This window comes from Nymphalis io, chromosome 13 (assembly GCF_905147045.1).
Source record: "Nymphalis io chromosome 13, ilAglIoxx1.1, whole genome shotgun sequence".
Taxonomy (NCBI): Eukaryota; Metazoa; Arthropoda; class Insecta; order Lepidoptera; family Nymphalidae; genus Nymphalis; species Nymphalis io.
This window is the reverse complement of record NC_065900.1, coordinates 2,419,738-2,443,200: the sequence shown is the minus strand read 5'-3', so window position 1 is coordinate 2,443,200 and position 23,463 is coordinate 2,419,738. Positions and strand designations below refer to the sequence as shown.

The following is a 23,463-nucleotide window of genomic DNA, read 5'->3' as shown; positions in this document are numbered from 1 at the left end:
AATTTTAGAAGTTATCGAAATAAGTTTTAACTGGAGTATGCAAATTATGAGTCGACTTCCTAAAATAACTACTAAACTATACTACTGGCAGTATTAAAAAGTAGCTTTAATTGGCTGTGTCATTTCCAGAATTGTATGTATGGCGTACATGGTTAATACTAACATTAAATAAGTAGAGTAAGATTGTATGTAGGTGTTTTAGATAGAGTTGTACTATTTGTTTTGTATTTTTTTATTTTATAGAATAGGTAGGCGGCTGAGCATATTGGCTACCTGATGGTAATTGGTCACCAACGCCCATGGACATTGGCATTGTAAAAAAATGTTAACCATCGCTTACATCGCCAATGCGCCACCAACCTTGGGAACTAAGATATTATGTCCCTTGTGCCTGTAATTACACTGGCTCACTCACCCTTCAAACCGGAACACAACAATACCAAGTAATGCTGCTTTGCGGTAGAATATCTGATAGGTGGGTGGTACCTACCCAGACGAGTTTGCACAAAGCCCTACCAACAGTAAACCTAGGACATTCGTAACTTTTCAAAATGCCTGCGCTTTAAAATATTGTCTACAGCTGTCCAAGTATCCTTCAAAAACTCTACAAAGTTAGTTGTAATTCGCCGTGACGACAAAAAAGTTTTTTTATTATTTCTTGCTCAAAAAGTAAGTTTTGGCACATTAAAAAGCTTAATTTGTACTCTAATCTTAGTATATTTAGGTAATGGATGGTATATATATTCGAGGCTAACATTTATTTTAAGTGTTTTTTTGAAGTTAATAGAAATTGTTGGGATTTGGTACTTTGTACCGAATTGTTGTTAGAATTTTTGTCTGTTTGTCTGTTTCTCTATGCGTTTGTGCGCGCTAATCTTAGAAACAGCTTAACGGATTTAGGTGCGGTTTTCACTAATGTATTGTGGCTAACTTCACTTAATATTTAGTATTTGTTTCACTTTTATCGGTTCATAAATAGTAAAGCTATGTCAATTTAAAGAATCACGTCGAATATTTATTCGATAAAAATGCTACAAAATGACTGTTCAGTTGAATTGGCTGAAACTTTAGCTACCTATAAATGATAGTCTGTAAAATGGTGATGATTGAAAGTTTATAAGAACAAAACCAAGTAAAAAAATGGTCAATTTGAGGGAATGCTGTTTTTTTATTGTCAATTTTATGTGCCCTGTGATCGTGGTGCGGTTAAAACCAATAAATACTAATATCCCACGAAAATAAAACTAAAACTGTTGTATATACTGAAATATTATAAGCCTGCTCTTAATGATTTCTTTAAGTTATACGCGGGCGTAACCGCGGGCGCAGCTAGTTTTTAATAAAAGTCCGTGACTTGCTGATTTTTTGCTTGCAACATTTCTCTCGAGCTTATAGAAGAAATTGTAGCTCAATTCTAATGCCTACATCAAAAGCAAAATGAACAATAAAACGAACCATTTAAAAAAAGTATGTAAAAAAATTAAAAAGAGGAAACTTTTAGATTGTAGTTTGTAATTTTATAAGTAATAGAATAATAGCGACTTGCGTAAATATACTTCCGGTAATGTCATTGGGTTGTGTGGCTTTATTAAGACCATGTGGGTAGGTACCACCTATCCATACATCGGATATTGTACTGTCAAACATGAATACATTGTATTCCTGTGTTTCGGCTTAAAGGTTGGATCTGTATAATTAAAGTCACTAAGGAAATAGCATCTTCGATGATATGTTTACATTAAAAATTTTAAACGCGTCTAATTTAAAGTCTTATAGATTTAAGATAAAGAAGGCACAAGTTAGAAGCTACGACATATGCTTATATTGCTGTACTTAAAGTATCTTATTAATGTAGGTAAGTTTTAGCAGTTGTAAAAAATACTTACATAATACTAAAAGTTATCCATCAAAGATATATAGATAACTAAATTTTGCAACACATATACATCCCTGCGACCTGCTTAAAGATTCACGAAATACTACCCTATAAATAAATAAATACCATATGAAGTTCCCACATTCATTGGAATTCCCCGCAGCGTGTCGCATCTATAACATAGCGTAATCTCATTTTCTTGCACCGATAAAGTTCGAGAGCAAAACAAAATGTGGGTAGTCGCGCGCCTGCGCTAGTCTGACATACGCAAGCGCCCCATACGAACGCGTTAGTCGCGCGTTAGCCATTGCCGGTTTCGCACAACTTCGTTCGCTTATCACGTGCTATCAACACGCGATAAATGGCGCCCAAACTGGGATCTCGTTATCGCGGGTAAGTCCACTTATCTTTTACTTTAATCAATAAATAATATGTATGTTATCTCATTATTCGTTATATATGGTCCACGCAGCATCCGCGTGTGAGGGCGTGGTAGTAGTGCTGGGCGGAGGCGTATCGAGGTGATAAGACGTCCACTGTCAACAAACTCTGTCATTATATAAACTGTTAAACTCAGAAGTGGAGAGTCATCTCAAAGTGCTTATCGATTTTCTTCTCCGCAGATATCTGATTAAAATATGGTTGGATTATTATAATAAAAGATATAGATGCATAAGGAATTCAAGAAGCAACATTCGAAACGTTAAACCGAATCACTAACATCATTTTCCAATTTGTCCTGTGAGCGTGTTATTATCTCGTTTCGCCATTACCTACCTCTGACATTGTTAGGTCTATATATAACTTTTAACGAAGCGTTCCAGTTGGTTTTAAAATTTCATTCTCTTCATTTTCACTTGACAAGTTATATGTTAACCTAATTTCGTTCTATAACATAGATAGGTATGTATATTCTGTTGGACATGAAGAGGTTTATTGCAGATATAATTTGGGATAACTATATTCATTGCGACCTTTCAGTCCATATATATTATTAATTTTATTTTAATTTTACACTCAAAGGAAAGACAATAAATCCATCTTTAAACTTGTAATTAATATTGCTTAATACCGCTTTGTGTATATAAACATGTATTTAAGGTATAAATTAATCAATAAAAAATTAACACGAAAAACATCTATACTTCTATACTAATAATATAAATGCGTAACTTTGCTGCCTCTTAACAGATCTTGATGGAATTGATACTGAGGTAGTCTGGGACCTAAATAGGTATAAAATATATTCGGTAAGGAAACATAGACATTTAAATAACGAAATTTTTAGGAGAAAATGCTATAAGCATTAACTTTAATGTGGACTTTCAAACTGAAACTTTCGTACATATTACGTAGCACATGTATAGAAACTTATAATTTATTTACACCTTTACCTATTGTATTACGTAAACAATAAAAAATAAAAAAAAGCCTGAAATAAGCTAAGGCTTACCTAAGGGTAATGGTAGGTAGGTAGGTAGGTAATAAATACCATATAGTAATAAAGTAAAAATATAGCATATAGTAAAAATAAGTACCATATAGAATAGTCGAGACTTAATTACAATTAGCAGCAAGAAAAGCCCAGTTTTATAACTGTACTTGTAATATTTATATATTTTTTCGGAAATGTTACTCTTAGTAATTAAAGTAGAAATTGTTTGATTTTCGTATGTAGCTGGACCGTGATGTTTTTAGTCGTTCTATTAACTCTTGACCTAAAAATGAATGTTACATGCAAAATACCTACCTATAATATTTGTAATCTAATTTTCTATATTCGCATGAATCTTTGTGTTTGTATATAATTTGTTGTACAATTAATCAAATGTTGGTATTATGAACCGATTAAGTTTTTTTTTATTTTTGAGATAATTATGATTTCAAATCTAGCTTTGTAGCTTAACCACGCAAAACTTTTATACGTACATTGTTATACGTTTTTGTTTATATAAAAATATAGCTAAGATTCATGATCATGATCTAATGAATCGTATATGCGAGTTGTTCTACAAAAGGCTGGCTTCTGCTGGGCTAAGGCCTCCTCTCCCTTTTGAGGAGAAGGTTTGGAGACACATGCAGGTTCTCTCACGATGTTTTCCTTCACTGTCAAGCACAAGATGAATTATAAACACAAATTTAAGCACATGAAAATTACTTTAGGTACCACCCACTCATCAGATATTCTACCGCAAAACAGCAATACTTGGTATTATTATTATTTTTATACTATTGCATTATCAAATAGTCTTACTAAATTTACGAATGTGCAGTACTCGTATTCTATTGTCCCAGTATCAAAAGTGTATGCAATTTATATTCAAACAATTGATTGGAATTGTTTTTTTTACATTCGCCGGGAGGGCAAATGACTCTACTCCACCTGATGGTAAGTGGTAGTAGAGTCCAAACGCGACGACGGCCAGTTCAAACGGGATTTTTCCCGTTCTGCACTAGCCGCCTTCGCCTTGCCGGCCCGCAAGATGTCTCTTCACGCCTCGTTTGAAGGAACCCGGGTTGTAAGAGGAGGGGAACACGTGAGCTGGTAAGGAATTCCATTTCTTGGAAGTGCGACAAAGAAAGGAGTTGCCAAATTTCTTTGTTCGCGATGGAATTGATGTCAGCTCGCGTGGACTTAAGAAGGAAGGGAGAAGCAGGAATTAGAGAGAATAATTCCTCAGAGCACTCGCCGTGATACAGTCGATAGAAAGCGCTCAGTGCTGCTATCTCACGACGCAATTGTAAAGGTTCAAGGGTGTTTGTGACCTTTACGTCGCCAATAATGCGTACGGCACGTCGCTGCAACCGGTCCAAGGCCTCAAGTAGGTACTAAGCGGAGCCATCCCAAAGGTGCGAGCAATATTCCACGCAAGACCGTACCTGTGTTTTGTACAGCAGGCACAGTTGTTGTGGCGTGAAAAAGCGCCGCACCTTGTTCAGAACTCCGAGTTTCCGTGAAGCTGTTTTTATAACAGCCTCAATGTAATCCCTTGGACTAAGGTCGCAGCGAACGTCAATCCCCAGTATGGCGATTTTGTTTTGCATCACCAGCGGAGTACCACAGAGGGAGGGAAGAGGGGAAAATGTTGACTTTTTCGCCGTGAGAGCGCATACCTGTGTTTTCTTGGCATTAAACTCAACAAGATTATCAGAGCCCCATTTGGCGATGAGCTCTAACGTCCTATCGAGTTCAATGACAAGATCCTTCTGCCTCTCCTCAATTTCCGCTCGCCCAGCCACTGCGCGTCCGTGGTATCCACCATGCACTGTACTATCGTCTGCATAGCAATGTATGTTCCCAAGAGAGAGCATATCATTGATATGCAAAAGAAAGAGTGTGGGAGATAGCACAGATCCCTGGGGGACCCCAGCATTCACTACATAGAATTGTGAAGCGCAACCATCAACTAAAACACGAAGGCTACGCTTGTGTAGGAAGCTGGCAATCCAGGTGCATAGCTGAGCAGGCAGACCATATGCCGGCAGCTTGGAGAGAAGACTTCTGTGCCAGACCCTGTCGAAAGCCTTGGAGATATCGAGTTAGTCCAGTACTTCGAACTGGTTGAAAAATTCAGTTGCAAGATTTGATACAAGCCCATTATAAAAATGAAACTCCTTTTTAAAATGAAAATTAAACATTAATTCTATTAATCAAATATTAAATAGATGACCTTAGATTTTATAGTAACTTATAATTGTTTTAAGTCTTTATTACGGGCCATTAAAATAAAAGAAACATTTCGTAAAAGCAACAAAATATGGTTTATTATCTGAAAACATTGAATTTCAGTTTCCAAAATGATTTAAAGTTTATTTCAAAACTGCAGACATTTCGAAGACGAGAACGAACATTACGATTTAAAGGGGTTTTGGTATGAGGTAGTTTACTAATATAAAGTAAAAAGATTATATAATACGTAAATATAAACAAGTAGCCTCATCGGTACACAATTAGATATCTTGACTTACTGTATACTGTGAATGAACTGGGCATATAGTTTGATGATGCCGAAGATCTAGTTTGGTTGATTTACTTTCTTAACTCTTTTTTATGTTTCTATTATGGAAAACATCATTTATTTTATTATATTTTTTGGTTACTTACAGTCAGAATAAAATGATTCGTTATGTGAACACTGTTCAAAGAATCCAGATAATGCACGACATGTATTGCAATTTTTTTTATATGTAGTCATCTGTCATATAATGTGCGTTTGTTAGGTTATAAAGTAGTAAATAATTATTTGTCTTCGTAATTATTATTATTAGAAAAATTGTATTTGTATAGGAATCAAGCGTATTTTCGGGTCAAAAGTGCCTCTTAAACCTACAAATACCACTAAAAGTGCAAAGGTATTCCCAAACAGTATTGGCGTCAGACAGGCGGCCGGCCGTTAAAGCCAGCCAAATTTTTTTTTTAATTCACTTTGTAAACTTGCGTTTGCTGTATACAAACAGATCCGATCCCATATAACGGAATGCAAATATATGATGTTATTACAATGCACCTATGTATACGATATTAATTATATAATATCAGAAGAGAGCATATATGATTATTTTCTTCTTATTATTTTAAACAAGATTATAATGTAACTATAGCCTATTCCAACCCTTGTGGCTATTATATAGGTATAATATTAATATATAATATATAAAAGTTGACATGGAATTAACGCGATATAATTGGTCGAGGTCTTGAATAATATATGATATTCACTATGGATTCCCGAAGACGGCCAATCTGAAATTTTGAAAGTAAAATTAATAATAATAATATAATAATAATATCCTGGGACATTTTTCACACACGGCCATCTGATCCCAAATAAAGCTTGTACAAAGCTTGTGCTATGGAAACCAGACAACTGATATACTACATATACTACTTTTCTTTTGTAAATACATACTTATATAGATAATTACATCCAGACTCAGGACAAACAGATGTTCATGCACACAAATGTCTGTCCTGGGTGGGAATCGAACCCACAACCTTCGGCGTGAATGAAATTAAAGTGATTATAACTAGTTCAGTGGAATAGTGTTGTATTATAAATAAAGGTAAATTAGTCAAAAATTGTTTGTAGTGCCTAATACAGAAGAACTTAGCAAATCGCATGGAATATGTAAATAAGGTATAAGGTTTGTTTATCTTTACTCTTTCGTATATTGGAATAGGGATAATAATTAATAATAATAATAATAATTAGAATAATATTTATATAAATACTAGCGAAAGTATATTCTGCATGATAATTAGCGAATATCTAATAATTCAACGCTTTTTATGATCTATGTAAATGTTGCACAACTGTTGTTATCTCACAATGAATAAAGTAAGTACTAATTTATTAAATAAAAAAAATATATTTTAAAAGTGATCAGAAAAGTCACTGATTTATATAAAAAATGTAAATTAATTTAAAATTGATCGTTGTGGGGCCTTTTCCTTAAATAAAGATTCAGAGATTCATTTTTACACCATCTTGTTTGTACTTATATAATATTTATATACGTACTGAGCTTAAAAGAGTATTTTTTGGTATGTTGTTATTAATAGAATTAACTGTTCCAATCGAAAGTTGTTTTAGAGCAACTAGTCAGAGAGACATACTTCCTTTATATCCATCAGATTTTTTTTTTATATAATAGGAAGGCGGACGAGCATATGGGCCACCTGATGGTAAGTGGTCACCAAACGCCCTTAGACATTGGCATTGTAAGAAATGTCAACCATCGCTTACATAGCCAATGCGCCACCAACCTTGGGAACTAAGATTTTATGTCCCTTGTGCCTGTAATTACACTGGTACCGGAACACAACAATATCAAGTATTGCTGTTTTGCGGTAGAATATCTGATGAGTGGGTGGTACCTACCCAGGAGAGCTTGCACAAAGCCCTACCACCAGTAGTGCGTTCCGCTTTGAAGGATGAGTGAACCAGTGAAACTACAGGCACAAGGGACATAACATCACAGTTCCCAAGGTTGGTGGTGCATTGGCGATGTAAAGAATGGTTATTATTTCTTACATCGCCATTGTCTTTGGGCGGTGGTGACCACTTACCAGCTGCAAAAGATTATGTGAATCGTCTTGTGCTTGCTAGCGAGGGTGAATTAAGCAATTTTTGTGTACTAACAGGTTTTGAAACTAATAAAATTAAAGAAATACATATGCACGAGGGACATATATTTACATATTACTTAAACTAGTTTATTCTTGAGTATCTCCTTGGACGACCACTAAGGCTTCGAAAAGTAGTTAAGCGTTTAGTTCCCCGGATTGAGAAGGTAACGGGTGACATGCACTTTTCACATGCCCGTATGAGTTTATGCGGATAACCTCGGACCCTATCGCACGAGCTAGCATTGCAACTTTGAAGTTACCGACTAGTAGAGAATCCGAAGCATTGCTTTGGACTCGCCTGTGTTTTCACAGACGACGCTTTTCTTAGGTTGGTTGGTGCGAGCTAGTCCGCGCCCATCCGTAATATCACGCACCATGGAAAGCAACCTTAAATAATAAATAAACATTATTATCTTATTACAAAATCAAATAATGTTGTTTGGTAATAGAATATCTTCTGTTTTATCTTGTGAGCCACACTAAAACTGAAATCTTGATTTAACGTTACATAAATGTTGTAACTAAAATCTGGTATAAATGGATAACTGACATAATTGGCAGTGTTTGTCATCATAAAAATACAAAACCAACCCTCCAGCCCACAAATACAATTTGGAACAAGCGTCGAAGCAATAATCCAACATCAAATAAGTTATCGATTCTGAATCCCTCCGTGTTCTCTTTCGTATACCAACAAAATTCCCACTTACTACGAAAATTCGGCCGAGAATCGCCAAACACGTTACTACAGAATGAACACAGACATAGTTATGTAATTTTTATATGTGAATTTTATGTTCTTTTATATGTATAAATGAAAATATATATTTATTATATTCGTAGTATATTAAAAGTTTCACAGAAAACGTTAATTTTCGTATTGTTATTTTTGGTAAAGTACAGGGTCAGCGTACATTACCATTTAAATTGAGAAAAAATTAAGCATGATTTTTTTTTGGTTTTTATATCCCCCACTCTCAAAATCCGCTTGCAAAATTGAAACTCCTGGCTGCTACTACTTTCTACTCTTAGAAGATCTCAATAAAAATTTATTGGCCGGATAAGAGATTTGAGTTAACCAAGAATCACTAAAATATACATACAATTTATCCACGTAGGCTCTCAAAAGCTCGTTTGAATCGCTACTTTACAAATTAATACTAAATATAAGGCTATCACTTATCACCCACGAGGCAGTTTGGTCTTCAACTATAAATAAATACATACATAAATTAGCAAAAATTAGCAAATTATCTTAAACTGTAATTATTCTTAAAATAAATCTACCACACATTAACAATCAAGGTACACTATTTTGACAATCTAGATAAACAACATCACGTTCATAATCTTGGAAGGAAAATTTATTTTTGAATATATTGTGTAGGTCAGAAGGCGATGGTAGATCATAAAATATGAGCAGTTTTATGTCGCTAAAGTGGAAATTATTACTATGGTGTTTGCTTCGTAAAATATTACTGAAAATGCTTTCCTGATTTCAAAGTTATTCCAGTAATTCTTCACCCTTTCCAAGAATGTGTACAAATCCTATGGTATGAGATAAAATCGTGACTGAAATCCTGAGTGTTGGTAATCCAGGGCGTGGAGTGTTAGGGAAGAGATGATTTATGCCGGGTGATCCATTGAACTGGGTCACTATGGAAATCTTAAACGTCTAGTAAAAGCAAAAAACAGTTTTATGTATTGTCCATATATCGTTACTGCATTTCAAACCGGTTCCATCCAACTCAATCTAGTATCATTTTATTCGTTTTAGTACATAAATTCCGTACGAGCTAATTTTAATTATTTATTAATTAAGCAATGTTAATAGTTATTTAAATATGACATGTGACATTATAGTATAATTATTGAGATATATATAAGATAATACCATTTCATTGTTGTTACTAAAATTTATTTGATTTAACATGTTGAGTAATTAATTATTTTTAAGCTGTAACTTGTGTTGTGTTTGTGAAACAGATATATGCATTTATTATATTTATTCAATGATGTTGAGATCCTCAACTGGAACACTGCATCAGAGTGTGTCGCGTCGTAAGTTAGTCGTAATAAACAGTGATTCCGAATTAATTATTACTCGTAATACATAAATATCTAAATAAGTTAAATATATTATGCAATGTACTAGAATTATTATAATAGTATAGTTAAAATAATCAGAAGAAATATAAGTATGAAAAGTTTCATTTTGTAAGCCTTAAGGCTTTACAAAATAAAACTTTTCTTCTCACCTGTACAAGTACACGCTTCGCTCTCAACACGGACCCTTATCTAATACTTAAGAATCACCTTTGTGTGCTGAGAGGAGCGTAACCCTACTATAGGGTACAGTCAGCATCAATATATGGTACAGAATGTAAAAATTAATAAATTAACAAATTTTGTCCATTATACTGATGACATTTTCATATTTAGTATCATTAATGAATTTTCAAGATTAAGAGCCTGTTTTTCGAGGTAAACCCTTTCTATTTATCTAAATAAAATCCACTTATACACTAAGAATAGTTGCAGCTATAATTTGGAGAACACAATCTACGGCACAATGATTTTCGATCACTAGTGCGTTTCTGTTAGAAGTTCATTACTAAATGTTGACAACCGACTTATGGCGATATACTATTATGATGCGTGTATTCTTATAATGATTATGGTCAATGTCGCATATCATTTTCTGAAATTTAATGACCGTTTTCTGCGGTGAGCTTCGAGATTGTTCTTACAGAATGCCTTACAGTGGTCGAATACTAGTATAATATAATCACAATTGAACAGTTTTGTTTTATCCCTACATCGAATTTTTCAATGATTAATAACTCTAAAGCTCGTCAATCACAACAAAAAAACAGACAGGCAGTAGAAAAAGTTAGTAAGCTGTTTAATCTTTGCCTATTTATATACAGATTTTAGTTTGACTGTACATTGCGCTGTTACAAATTGCTAACTCTTTGAAATTACTGACGTAGTTTATGTTTGTAAACTAAACATAATCTAAACTAGCATAGATGATTATGTAAAACGCTTTTACTTTAAATTTCTGAACCAAATGCCTGTGTAGGACCAAATTCCCTAAAAAAAAATATGTTTGGACGTAATAAATGATGCTTAGATAAATGTTACAATTTATTCAACAACGGTACTGTCAAACAGATAAAGTTATTTTTTTTTAATTATTTTATGCACCTCAAATAAAATATTTTATATAAATGTATAATATATAAGGTATTCATTTATAATATAATTTAGAGGACATATAAAAAATATTATAATTTTGATATATATAAATTATATATATTTATATTAAATAAATTATACGCAAAACGCGCCTCCGAACGCTGCACGTGATCATGTCTGAAAATTATCCGTTCAGTCGCCATCAATTTTAGCACTAAGCTGAGGCAGTGCCTCGTTCAGCCAACTTACATTTACAACACTTCAGCTTGTATACTTCTATCTTTTATTTTTATCCAGCTGAATAAACGAAGTTGTATTTTATATTAAAAGTGGCGTTGTTGCCACTATTTTTATAACAAAATCTTCTACGAGTGTCTTTAAAAACACTTCGTTAACACACTTTGTATGAAGGCAATATAAATCTCAGCTAAGTAAAGATCGAGCGCGCAGAAGTAAGAATACAATGGAATGTAATTAATATCATTTCAAAAACCAGGCGCTACCCTTAATTAAATATCCAAATGAAGTTTGAGGAAATACTTCTCCTTGGTGTATTTTCGCTTAAATACACATTAGGTACGTTGTGTATATTGAAGATCCCATATCCAAAAAGATCACAACAGCAAGAATATTATGTAGAGAGAAAACACACACACACACACACACTTAAACACACACACGTGTTTCACACATATATTTTAAGACAGAAGCAAATAAATATGTTGTCTTAATTTTTGGTTTTACAGAAAACATTTATGTCTTCTTATTTATAAATATTTTTATATATGCACAAGTTTTTGCCCGCAGGGTATGTTAGGTACCATAAGTCTTTTTCTGTATCGTGATGAAGTGAAAGCGTTACAAATAGACAAACTTATTTTCGCATTTATAATATTAGTAAGAATTTATATTAATTTATATTTATATTTAGCGCGTATTGTATGGAATAAAGAATTAAAAATATATATTCATATTCTGTAAAAGTATGGAGTGGAGTCTCGACGAGTCTTGTAATCAGTCTACAAACAATCGTTTCATGATCAAAAATATATTGCATCGGTGTTCAAATTTGTCTTTTAGACCTTTAAGCTTTTTCGCTGTCACACACACTGGTAAAGCTATGACCTATGACCCTTGTGGCTGTAATTTTATTGTCTACTCATCTGTCTAACCGTAACACAGCAATATATATTATAGACAAATAGTAAACAGGTCTGCTCAAAACTCTACCACTGATTACAGAAACACATTTTTTTATTCTAAGTTCGGACGTATCTTTTTCTTGTTTGGAATTATATTCATGGATATTCCTAAATATTATAAGACTTCCTTTTCACGGTATTAATTGTTTTGAATTTTATTAAAAAAAAGAATTTTCCAGTCACGTTTCCCCAACGAATTCCAAATCACAATTGTTTGCTAATTAGTAAGGCTGCCCTTATACTTTTAACATTGCGAAAGCTCATGAGAAAACATAAACGTAAGTGATTATAGGCCGGTAGCTGTACTATCAGTATTTGGCAAGTTATTTGAAAGTATCTTACATCGCTTGATAAGTGTACAGGTTTAGATAAAACTGTCTGATGCTCAGCACGGATTCAGAGTTGGTCGCTCGACTACGAGTAACTTATTATCATTTTACTCATACACTGCTATGGCGGTCGATAGAGGCTTTCAAGTTGACACTGCATATTTTGATTTCCGGAAGGCGTTTGATACGGTCGATAACGACTTATTGCTCCGTAAATTTGCAACCGCCGGATTTACTCCTGACTTGTTACAATTTTTCTCCTGCTACCTCCGTAACCGGAGGCAGTATGTGCAGTTTAACGGACAACTCTCAGAACCGTATTTTACGTTTTCCGGAATAAGTAAAGGTTCCAATTTAGGGCCTCTTGAGTTTCTGATTTTTATTAACGATTTGTCTGATGCTGTTAGTGCAGCTCATAGTTTGTTATTTGCAGATGATTTGAAATTATTCTTAAAAATCAAAACGACATCGGATTGCTTGATGTTACAAAAAGACATCCAAAATGTTGAAGAGTGGAGTAAGCGGAATAGGCTTATGTTTAATGATGAAAAGTGCTCTATAATATCATTCACACGCGCAAACATGCCAGTCAAATACGACTATTGTTTAAACGACGTTGTTCTAGGGCGGCAATCTACTATCAAAGCCTTAGGAGTCTTGATGAGTGATAACCTGAGCTTTACCGACCATGTTTACAATATTACAAAACCGGCATACAAATCCCTAGGTTTTGTTTTGAGGCAGTCAAAAAACCTTGGAAGTGTTGCTGCGGTCAAAATTTTGTACAACTGTTTCATCAGAAGCACGTTAGAAAGTTATTTGGAGTCCACATGAGGTAAAATACAAACTCATGGTGGAGAAACTCCAAAAGAAATTCTTGAGGTGGCTTTACCACAAGCAATACGGATTCTTCGTAGGGTATCCTTCTTGTTATCCTAGTTTATTTATACAAGGATTGACAGGATACAATTCCCTCGAAGTGCGACGACATACGGCCTTGTAAGCTATTTCTTCCTGTTACTCAGGGGTACCATTTGCAATCCCTCAGTGTTAGAGCTAATATCATTGAACGTTCCTGAGAAATACACTCGCGCTCGTCGACACAAGCTATTTGCTGTGCCTGGCTGTCGATTGGTACTGGTGAGCGAGTCACCTTTGATACGCGCGTTGCTCAATGGTGTCCTGGCCTGGAATCCAAGCCTCGACTTGCTTAACTCATCACCTGCTGTATTTCGCAAAACGGCAGCGGAGTACATACAAACTATAACAATTAAAGAATAAGTGTATTAATTAAATAAGTAAATGCTTTAGGTTAAACCTATGTTTACTTATATTTTGTAAATAAATAAATAAATAAACACTTTCAGAACTACGAAATTGTATGAAGAATTTGTAAAAAAATAAATACAGTTATTTGCAAATAGTATTATATTGTATGTGTTCAAAAAAACTTAATTAATTATTTCTTAAAATTATATATTATTATTAAATATTTTAATTGACATTCTAATTGATTATAATTAAGATCATCAGGAATTGGCTAATGCAAATACATTGGACTACTAATGTACTAATGTAGTTCAGAAATTATCATGGGTTTCCAATATTTGAAGCATTTTAAGAATATACACAAATTTTTTAGCTTCAAATCTTCTAAAGTACTAATAGGGAAGGTTTAGTCACTATTTTTTTATTTAATATTAATCGACGTTCGGCTTTAATGTTATGGTATAGTAAGATTTGTTTCTGTATTATTAGGAGCATCAAGTATAAATATTCTTCTAAGATGTGTCTCAAATATACTTAACAACGACAATGTCAGTGTGACCAAAGTTTCAAAGCGTAGTTTTAGTCTGTCCTTGTAAACTTTACATATTTGAGTGACCCAAATTTTTCGTCTATTTGTTACTAAGAAGCCTTTCAAGTGGTTGTAATGGAAAGTTTGTAATCGCTTTTACTTTAAACAAATTACAAGCACAAATTGGTAGAATACACATCTGGCATAATTTCAATGAAAATAGATACATGCAGATCCTCACGATGTTTTCCTCCACCGTTAAGCGAGAGATGAATTATAATCACAAATTAAGCACATGAAAATTCAGTGTTGCTTGGCCGTGTTTGAACTCAGGGTCATCGGTTAAGATTAACGCGTTCTAACCACTAGGCCATTTCGGCCTATTTTATTTATTAATATATTATTGGGCTTTGGACAGTGCATCTGTGTTTGCGCACACACCACGCTTGTGCACTATATAATATGTCCTGCGAAGTTGATTAATCTCTCTTGAGATTGGCCGGCGTGGAAGAAATCGATCTGGAGGACATCATCATGATCATCACAATTTGTGCTTTGTATTTATTTTGTGCTGTTTGTTTGTGGTATTTAAAGTTATGTATGGTTTTTATACCTATAGATTAATAATGTTAATATTCAAAACGATGTCAAATTGAAATATATTTTCAATTGTACCTAATTTATTTAATACTTGAATCACAACTTAATTAACTACATTTACATGTGGAAATGGGCATTCAAATTTAAATGTTTTGTTTTTAATTTTTTCTTAGAACGCGAACGACAGACATCTAGTTGTAGATATTATTTCGGCCTTTGGACACTGACACTGTTCTTTGATTCTAAAGTTTAGAATACTGCACAAACCAGTAATGTTAAGCAAACAAAACACACTCAGGCTCTATTTTATATATATTGCAGTGAGCATAATGTATAAGTATCACCGAACACAAAGGTGTACAATGTGTTTAATAGATTTAAAACATACTTAGATTATAATTTATGTAATCATTATTTTTTTACGAGTATAATATAAAGGTATTATTTACAGTCTACGCTAGTCCACTTAAATTCGAACGACGCATCACGGTTTTTCAAAATTCTTGTTTTGCTAAATTCGTGTTTATTCATCCTGTCCAGAGAATGAAAAATATTATGATGCATATTTTGCTTGATTTTCAAAAAAATACTAATCCGTCTATTTTTTTTAAGTTGCAAAACGTAGTCATTTAATTTTTTTGCCGAACTGTGGCTCACTTTCTGTATTTTTTTATTGTTTAAACGATTACTAACAGCTTATTTACCCAACGAGCGTCGGCCGAATCCAAATTCAGAAATTACATTGAGAATTTTACACATTTTTTTTTTTTTTTTTTTTTTTTTTTTTTTTTTTTTTTTTTTTTTTTTTTTTTTTTTTTTTTTTTTATAGAATAGGAAGGCGGACGAGCATATGGGCCACCTGATGGTAAGTGGTCACCAACGCTCTTAGACATTAGCATTGTAAGAAATGCTATACATTTATATATATACATTACATAGTCCATATTTGTAATTTTCAAAAGAAATTATTCTAGAGAATTTAAAATACCACAAACAACATAATAAGGAAAACGAATACAAAGCACAAAGTATATATTAAACGTACAGATTCTCCATTGTCCTTGGTTTACTATTAATTGTGCTCAATAACGATGCAGTCGGAACTGAGTGGCTTTTGTCCGCTGAATAACCTCGCAGCGGTACAGCCTGAGTTTTACAGCTGATGCATCTAGTATGTAGATATATGTTATGTGTACATATGTGTAATCATATCGGGTTAGAGAGACAGGACCGTGTGACTTTAGATTTAATATTTATGAAATTTTCATGGGAGACTTTACAAGGAACATTAAAAGTAATGTGATAGCTAAATTTATATCTTTTGCCAGCCAAGTAATAATGTTTAAAAAAACTTTTAATAATAATAATATGGCGATGGAAATGAAACGGAAATTTTATGTAATGCACGAAAATTACTTTAAATTCTACGCAAGTATACATCATCTCATTCAATCTATTCACGTATAAAATCTTATGTATAAAAATCGATGTTGGTAAATATGTTTGCGATTAATTGATTTCGACACCGTTCGACTGAACACTTTGACATATTGGTACATAGACTCGTACATAGTGATTTATTTAAAATAAATTCAACCTTGTTATTATGCACATAGCCATATAGTTATGTAAAATGTATTAGTTATATTACAAATTATAATATTTAAATTAATATTGAAGGGAAAAACACGAAGGTGTTTTAATAAGCCGAGCGGTTAGCGTGGTTGGTGGATGCTTGCCTTTGCCTTTCATGCCGAAGGTTGTGGGTTCGATTCCCATCCAGGACATATATTTGTGTGCATGTACATGTCTATTTGTCCTGAGTCTGGGTGTAATTATCTATATAAGTATGTTTTTACAAAAAAAAAACAGTATATGTAGTATATCAGTTGTCTGGTTTCCATAGTAAAAGCTCAATTTGGGATCAGATGGCCGTGGGTGAAAAATGTCCCAGGATATTATATCTATCTTAATAATATTATAATATAAGATTATATTATAATATTATTAAGATGTAGATACATTTATGAATGATCTCATTATGATTATTTTCTTAGTAATTCACTTGGTTTTAAATTAAAAATTGCAATGCCGTTTAATATTCTAAGTTTACTACGAGTAGCAACTTATAGACAAAAATAAGTTTTTTTGTCTATAAGTTGCTATAATAATAATGCACTTTGTTATGCACTACGGGTTCCAAAGCTAGTCCACATTACTACTCATTTTTATGGCTACACTGAAAAAAAAGGTAAAATATATTTAACGCGTTTCCCCCACTTCAAGTGGGGGGGGGTATGTGGGACTCCCACCCACTAAATACCCACTAAAAAACCAGCGGTACCCACACCGCCTTTTCGAGGGGCGTCACGGGATCGCTTGCGCATACTACCGTGACGCCCCGACGGTTGGCCTGCCTCTGCAGGCCTCCAAATCCTAGGGGGTTCTCAGGGTACAAAGACCCCCTAAAACCGGGAACACTTAGGGCGGGACGAGAAGATGCGCATAGCGCCGACGCCTTCTCCCCGGTCTTCTTCGGCGAAGCGAGTCAGCGGAGGCCCTCTCCTCACGCTCCCGCTCCGCTGCCTCCTTCTGCGACATGACATTTTCGCAGAAGGAGACTGTCTCCAACCAGCACCTCTTGCTACCAAGCATGGCATTTATCACACTCGGCAGCGAGAGGTCTTCACCGACTAAGGCCGCCAAGGACAGGCGCTGAGGTCCCCAACCGGCACACTCCATCAGAGTGTGGCACGCTGTGTCTGAAAGCGCACCACACTCATGGCAGGAGGGTGTCACCTACCGCCTCGCTATCCGGTGCAGGTACTTACCGAAACAACCGTGTCCGGTAAGTACCTGCGTCAGCCTGAATGTGAGTGTGCCGTGACTCCGTTCCACCCAGCGACTCAAGTGGGGGCGGACCGCCTCCACTGTCACTAGGCCTGCCGAGGAGACCTCAGGTCCTCGTCCCTCCTACGAATCAAGGTTCGCTGGGCTAGGGCCCTGACTGGCTCAACCTCCGCCGACCCTGGACGGACGCCGCTTGACCTCGTTTCTACCCGAAACCGGTGCACTTCCGCAAGCACCTCTGCTTGGAGTTCCCAGGGCGGATCGCTCGCGAGAAGTGTTGCTGCCGTCCATGACACCGTACGGTACCCACATATCGCTCTCACCGCTATGACTCTTTGCGGCCTCCGCAGAAAAGCTCTGTTACGAGCGCTGAGAGCATCCACCCAAATGGGTGCACCGTACAACGCTATGGAGCGTACCACGCCAGCATATAAGCGCCGACATGGTGTTTCCGGCCCTCCTACATTGGGTAGGAGGCGGCCCAGGGCAGCAGTAGCGCTTATGAGCTTTGGGCCGAATTGGACAAAATGCTGCCTGAAGCTCCATCTTCCGTCCAGGATCAGGCCCAAATACCTCATCTGGGCTTGCACCTTAATCACCGTCCCTTGGACGGTGATAGACGCCCCTCGAGGGTGACCCCGACGTTGACCATGGAATAGGAGGGCCTCTGTTTTTGTGACAGAGACCCTCAAGCCCAGCATCCCAATCCGGTCCATCGTGAGCGATACTCCGACCTCTGCCAGGTGGGCCACCTCCTGAAAGGTCTGCCCCGTTACCGTGATGAGGGTGTCATCCGCGTAGTACAACACCCTCATTCCGGGAAGGATGGGGGCCCTAAGGAGCCAATCGAATCCGACGTTCCACAGGATTGGGCCGAGTACCGACCCCTGTGGAACGCCGCAGCCTACCCAACGCCGGACAAGTTACCCATCGCCCCCCTCCCAGAGGACCACTCGGTCCCGGAGGTATGCCCCCAACAGCCTTCTGAGGTAGGAAGGCACCCCGTGGTATCGGAGTGACTCCCTTATAGTCTCGAAGGGAAGACTGTTAAAGGCGTTCGCTACGTCCAGCGATACCGCCAGGACTAGAGCGAGGAGGCATACTTGGTGGGACGTGTTCGCCTGGATGGGGAAATAATTCACCAACCAGTCGCAGGAGGAGATCCGGCGGCAACGTTTCCGTCGCAGGGGCGCCGTGTGTGCGGAACTTTCCTCGCACACCACGGTACGGGCGTCCTCACGGGTTCCTGTTCAGGCCCACCAGAAGCTCTTCCCTTGCTCTCTCCTTAGCTTGACTTATCACCTGCTGCAGCTCCTTTTTCAGCTGGCGATAAGTGGCCCACAGCCGTCCCTCCAAATCCGCGTCGAGGCCGTTGTGCCTGCGACAGCGGACGTAAGCCCTCTGCGCCCGGTTACATGTCGCCCGAAGCTCCGCTATTTCGGGCGACCACCAGTATACCTGGCGGCGCGGTAGCCTGCGCCGGGTCCTCGGCATGGCCGCATCGCACACCTCCTTTAGAGCGCTGCGCATGCCGTCCGCCAGCTCATCGACACTGGCACCCTCCCTACTTTCCGCGGAACCACACCGCTGCACGATAGCAGCTTCCCTGACCAGCTCACGATCCAGCTGGCCAAGGGACCACCTGGGGTCTCAGCCAATCTTAAGCATATAGAAAATATCTACATATTTGTTAAAGTAATTAATTGACAAATTAGTATTTTTTAAATTTTTTAGTTCATTCTTTGTACAATTATTTTTATTATTTATAAATATTGTTAATAATTGTAAACTTTTAGTGCAATGATTTATTAAACATTCACAATTTCTAACATGGTTAAAAGCTCACGTATATAATGTAAAGGATTTAAAAAAATTAAAATGAATATATACCAGCAATTTACTGTTAACGAAAAATACCAAATTGCCAAGGATATTTTAAGGCCATGATTATACACTATGCTCGAGGGTATTTATATTAATTATTCCACAAAGCGATGCATTTTGAATCTGAGTGTCTATTGTTCGCTTAATTAATATGCACTTCGGTCAGTTTCGAGATTCTGGGACAGTTTCTACAGAAAATAATTACAGATTTAATTTCATACAATAAAAATGTAGTAATTTGTAATGTTAGTAATTATAAAGTAAATATTATATTTATTGCATACATTATATAAAGGATTAAATTAAATAAATGAATTAATTAATGTTGTTTAATTTTGTTTAAATGAAAACAACAATTGAGTTATAATGTACACACTATTCAAGGCTTACTCCGATCAGACAAGGAGTCAAGAAAAGCTGGTACAGAGTTCATACATTTTACTGGCATCATCCTTTATAACTTATGTAGGTAAAAAAAGGCGAATAACTTATTATTTAGGTCTATAAGTCTAAATTATTATTCTAAAATCGTTAATATAATTAAATCATTTGATTTTATTTTTTCATCTGATTTTGTTAGATATGCATGATAAAGCGATGTCTAAAGGCCTCGTCACAATATTCGTAGCGGCGTAGCACAAAGCTACGCAGTCGATCGCACTGCAGTGCAATGAACTGACAAATTCGCATTTCTTCGGTTGACTTCACAAAACAAATCTAATATTATTTTACTTTTTTATAGTCTAAATGGCTTTGTACAAGTTTAAATTAACTTTATAAGAAGAAATGCCAGCGGTGTTGATTTTTATTATTTATATCAGGAGGGTCAATGAGTAATGCGATGATATAGAAACTCTTTCGTAAGGCCTATCCAATGGTCTGTCTAAGGAATCGTTAATATTTATTTCTTCCTTAGACTGTCAAGGAACCGCCAATCATAAAAACTAAGGTGTTATGACCATTTATATAATATAATTGCTAGTGTATTTATGGCCTAGTGGTTAGAACGCGTGAATCTTAACCGATGATCGTGGGTTCAATCCCGGACAAGCACCACTAAATTTTCATGTGCTTAATTTGCGATTGTAATTCATCTCGTGTTTGATGGTGAAGGAAAACATCGTCCAACCCGCATTGGAGCAGCGTGGTGGAATAAGCTCCAAACCTTCTCCTCAAAAAGGGAGAGGTGGCCGTAGCCCACCAGTGGGACATTAACAGGCTGTTACCGTTACTGTTAGTAGTTAGTTAATCTTCCCTTCAAACACAAATATAGCAATACAAAATACTGCTGCTTGGCTTCGATCGAATAACCGATTTATGGGTGGCAACATCTGTTACAGACGTGCTTATGTGGTCTTTGGTTTTACCTATGTGTAGTTTTTACATCATCCTTTCTGGTGTTAAAACATTCTTGTCTATTTTGCATACTGGGTTAAGCAATTTACGTTATTATATATTTAAGTTATTTATATATATTTTTTAATATTTTTAGGTGACTCGTGGTGAGCAGCGGACGGCCGCGGCGCAATCACACATGCTGACGATATGGTAATATTAAAGTCTTAAAGCTTTTTTTTTAATTTCCAAATCATGACGAAAATATAAATATGATATAAAATAATTTACGTACGTAAAGTTTTTTTTTTATATTACATGTTACAGGTATACTCAAACGCTAATGGATCGATTCCAATGGAATTTTCTTTTTGCATATTTTGGAAGCAGAGCTGAGCTTATTTTTAATGTATGTATATTTTTATGAGTTAAAAAGGTAGCAACGATTGTTTTATTTAGATTTCCATTAATATATTTCACATTTCGCGAAAACTATTTAATAAAATAAATATCATGTTATATTTACCACAAGGTGATATCAAACTCATTCACTTTGAACAACGTTCATTCGAGTGAATATTCATTTCTATGCCGAATGCAAAATATACAACATTTTTAGATTCACTTAGGAATGTATTTGTCACTTTTGTTTGTTTTTTTTGCTTACACGTGTCACATTGAATGAGAGCGAATTGAACAAAAAAGAACCGTTTGATATCCACCTTTTTTAACATATGTTATATAATCTGTAGTGTTTTAATTCGTATTATATAATTTAATAAAAATATATATATTAACGGCTAATAAATTATTGTAGATCTTTTTTTTACATTGGTAGTATTTATAGCAGTTACCTTCTTCGACACAGACAGCTATCTTTGTCTCAATATTTTAATAAATAGTTCAAGCTAAGGTAATTAAAAAAAAACATTGAATAACAACTTATTTTAGTAAAATTAAAATAAGCCTGTGTCCATAAAATATTTTAATGTAATCATATATTACACCAAACATATGAACAAAAATATTTAATATTGTTTACTTTACTTAGTAATTATTTTCATTGATAATTTAAATAATTACATACAAATCAAAATTAGCTACAGTATCGATGACCGCGTGGCAGAATTCTAGTAGTGTTATAGTTGAAAAGTGCTTCTGACATTGTCGGCAAAAAAAGCCAGCCCTCTCATTGGAGGCAATAATACACTTTCGGTGGATGATGGTGTAAGGGTTCGTTGATATTTCTTACAGTATTTCTAATGCGTATTCGCAGTCGCGACCACTTATCATTAAGAGGTGCCTTTACTCATCAGCCTACGTATTATATACGTATATGATAAATGGATGTGATGTGAAACATCGATATAGGTCGGTCCTGAGAAAAAAAACTAATTAAAGAAACCTAATAGGCAAATATAGACATAAAATTTTAATTTTTCTTATTATTATAACAACTCTTCTTATTATGAGAGTCGCGATGACCCAGTGGTTAGAACATTGTAAATCATACCCGACAATTGAGAGTTCAAATCAAATATTATTATCACTTGCTCGGCGGTGAAGTATCGTTAAGAAATATGCATATCGCGGATAAAAATGTCACGTGTATATATACCCGCATTGGAGCAGCGTGGTCGAGAATGCTCCAAGTCTCTTTTTAACCTAAAGGCGCGCCAATAGATGATTGATCAATAAAAAACCTCGAATACATTGTTCTTACCAAACAAAGTGTAACGAAACACACTCAGACTATAAAATACACGAAATTTATATAAAAGTATTATGTACTTTGGTGAAAGACAAAAGTACATACTTAATATACACATACGAGGATTGTTTAATTACCGTATTCGTATATTTCGTTATTGTTATTTTTTACAATTTTTTCTATGTTTATAGTTTATCTAAAACACATTGAAATTACCTTAGAGACAATCTCAGATGACACTGACATGTTATGTAGATTATGAGTAGAGGCAGGATTACCGAAGTAGTTCCGTTGCGCTGCTCTGGAGTGCTGAGCGTACACTTATGCTGTGTACTTCAAAAGCTTGCTTGCTTACAGGATTTTAAATCATGTTTTTAGGTTAACACTTTTCTCTTTATAATTGTTTACTATTTTGCATTACGTATGTGAATTAACTTTGGATACATAAAATTTTGTACTATACTTACTTATGATTAGTCGTAGTTAAACAAAATCGTTGTCTCCGTGTGTTTTTATACAGTAAGCTATAAAGGCTATAAAAGAGGCT

General features: G+C 35.5%; 1 protein-coding gene across 6 annotated transcripts in view; it reads left to right on the top strand.

Moving 5' to 3' along the window:
* Positions 1 to 2,140: 2,140 nt before the first annotated feature.
* LOC126772658 (dorsal-ventral patterning tolloid-like protein 1) overlaps positions 2,141 to 23,463 on the top strand; it is a 103,759-nt gene continuing 82,436 nt past the window's right edge. For 4 of the 6 annotated variants that reach the window (XM_050493068.1, XM_050493066.1, XM_050493070.1 and 1 more), the window contains exons 1-2: positions 2,141 to 2,269; positions 21,363 to 21,418. The gene's annotated coding sequence lies outside the window, so the exon portion shown is untranslated. Of the gene's footprint in view, positions 2,270 to 21,362; positions 21,419 to 21,532; positions 21,615 to 23,463 lie in introns of all 6 variants that reach the window. The other 2 variants (XM_050493069.1, XM_050493067.1) reach the window with 1 other exon arrangement.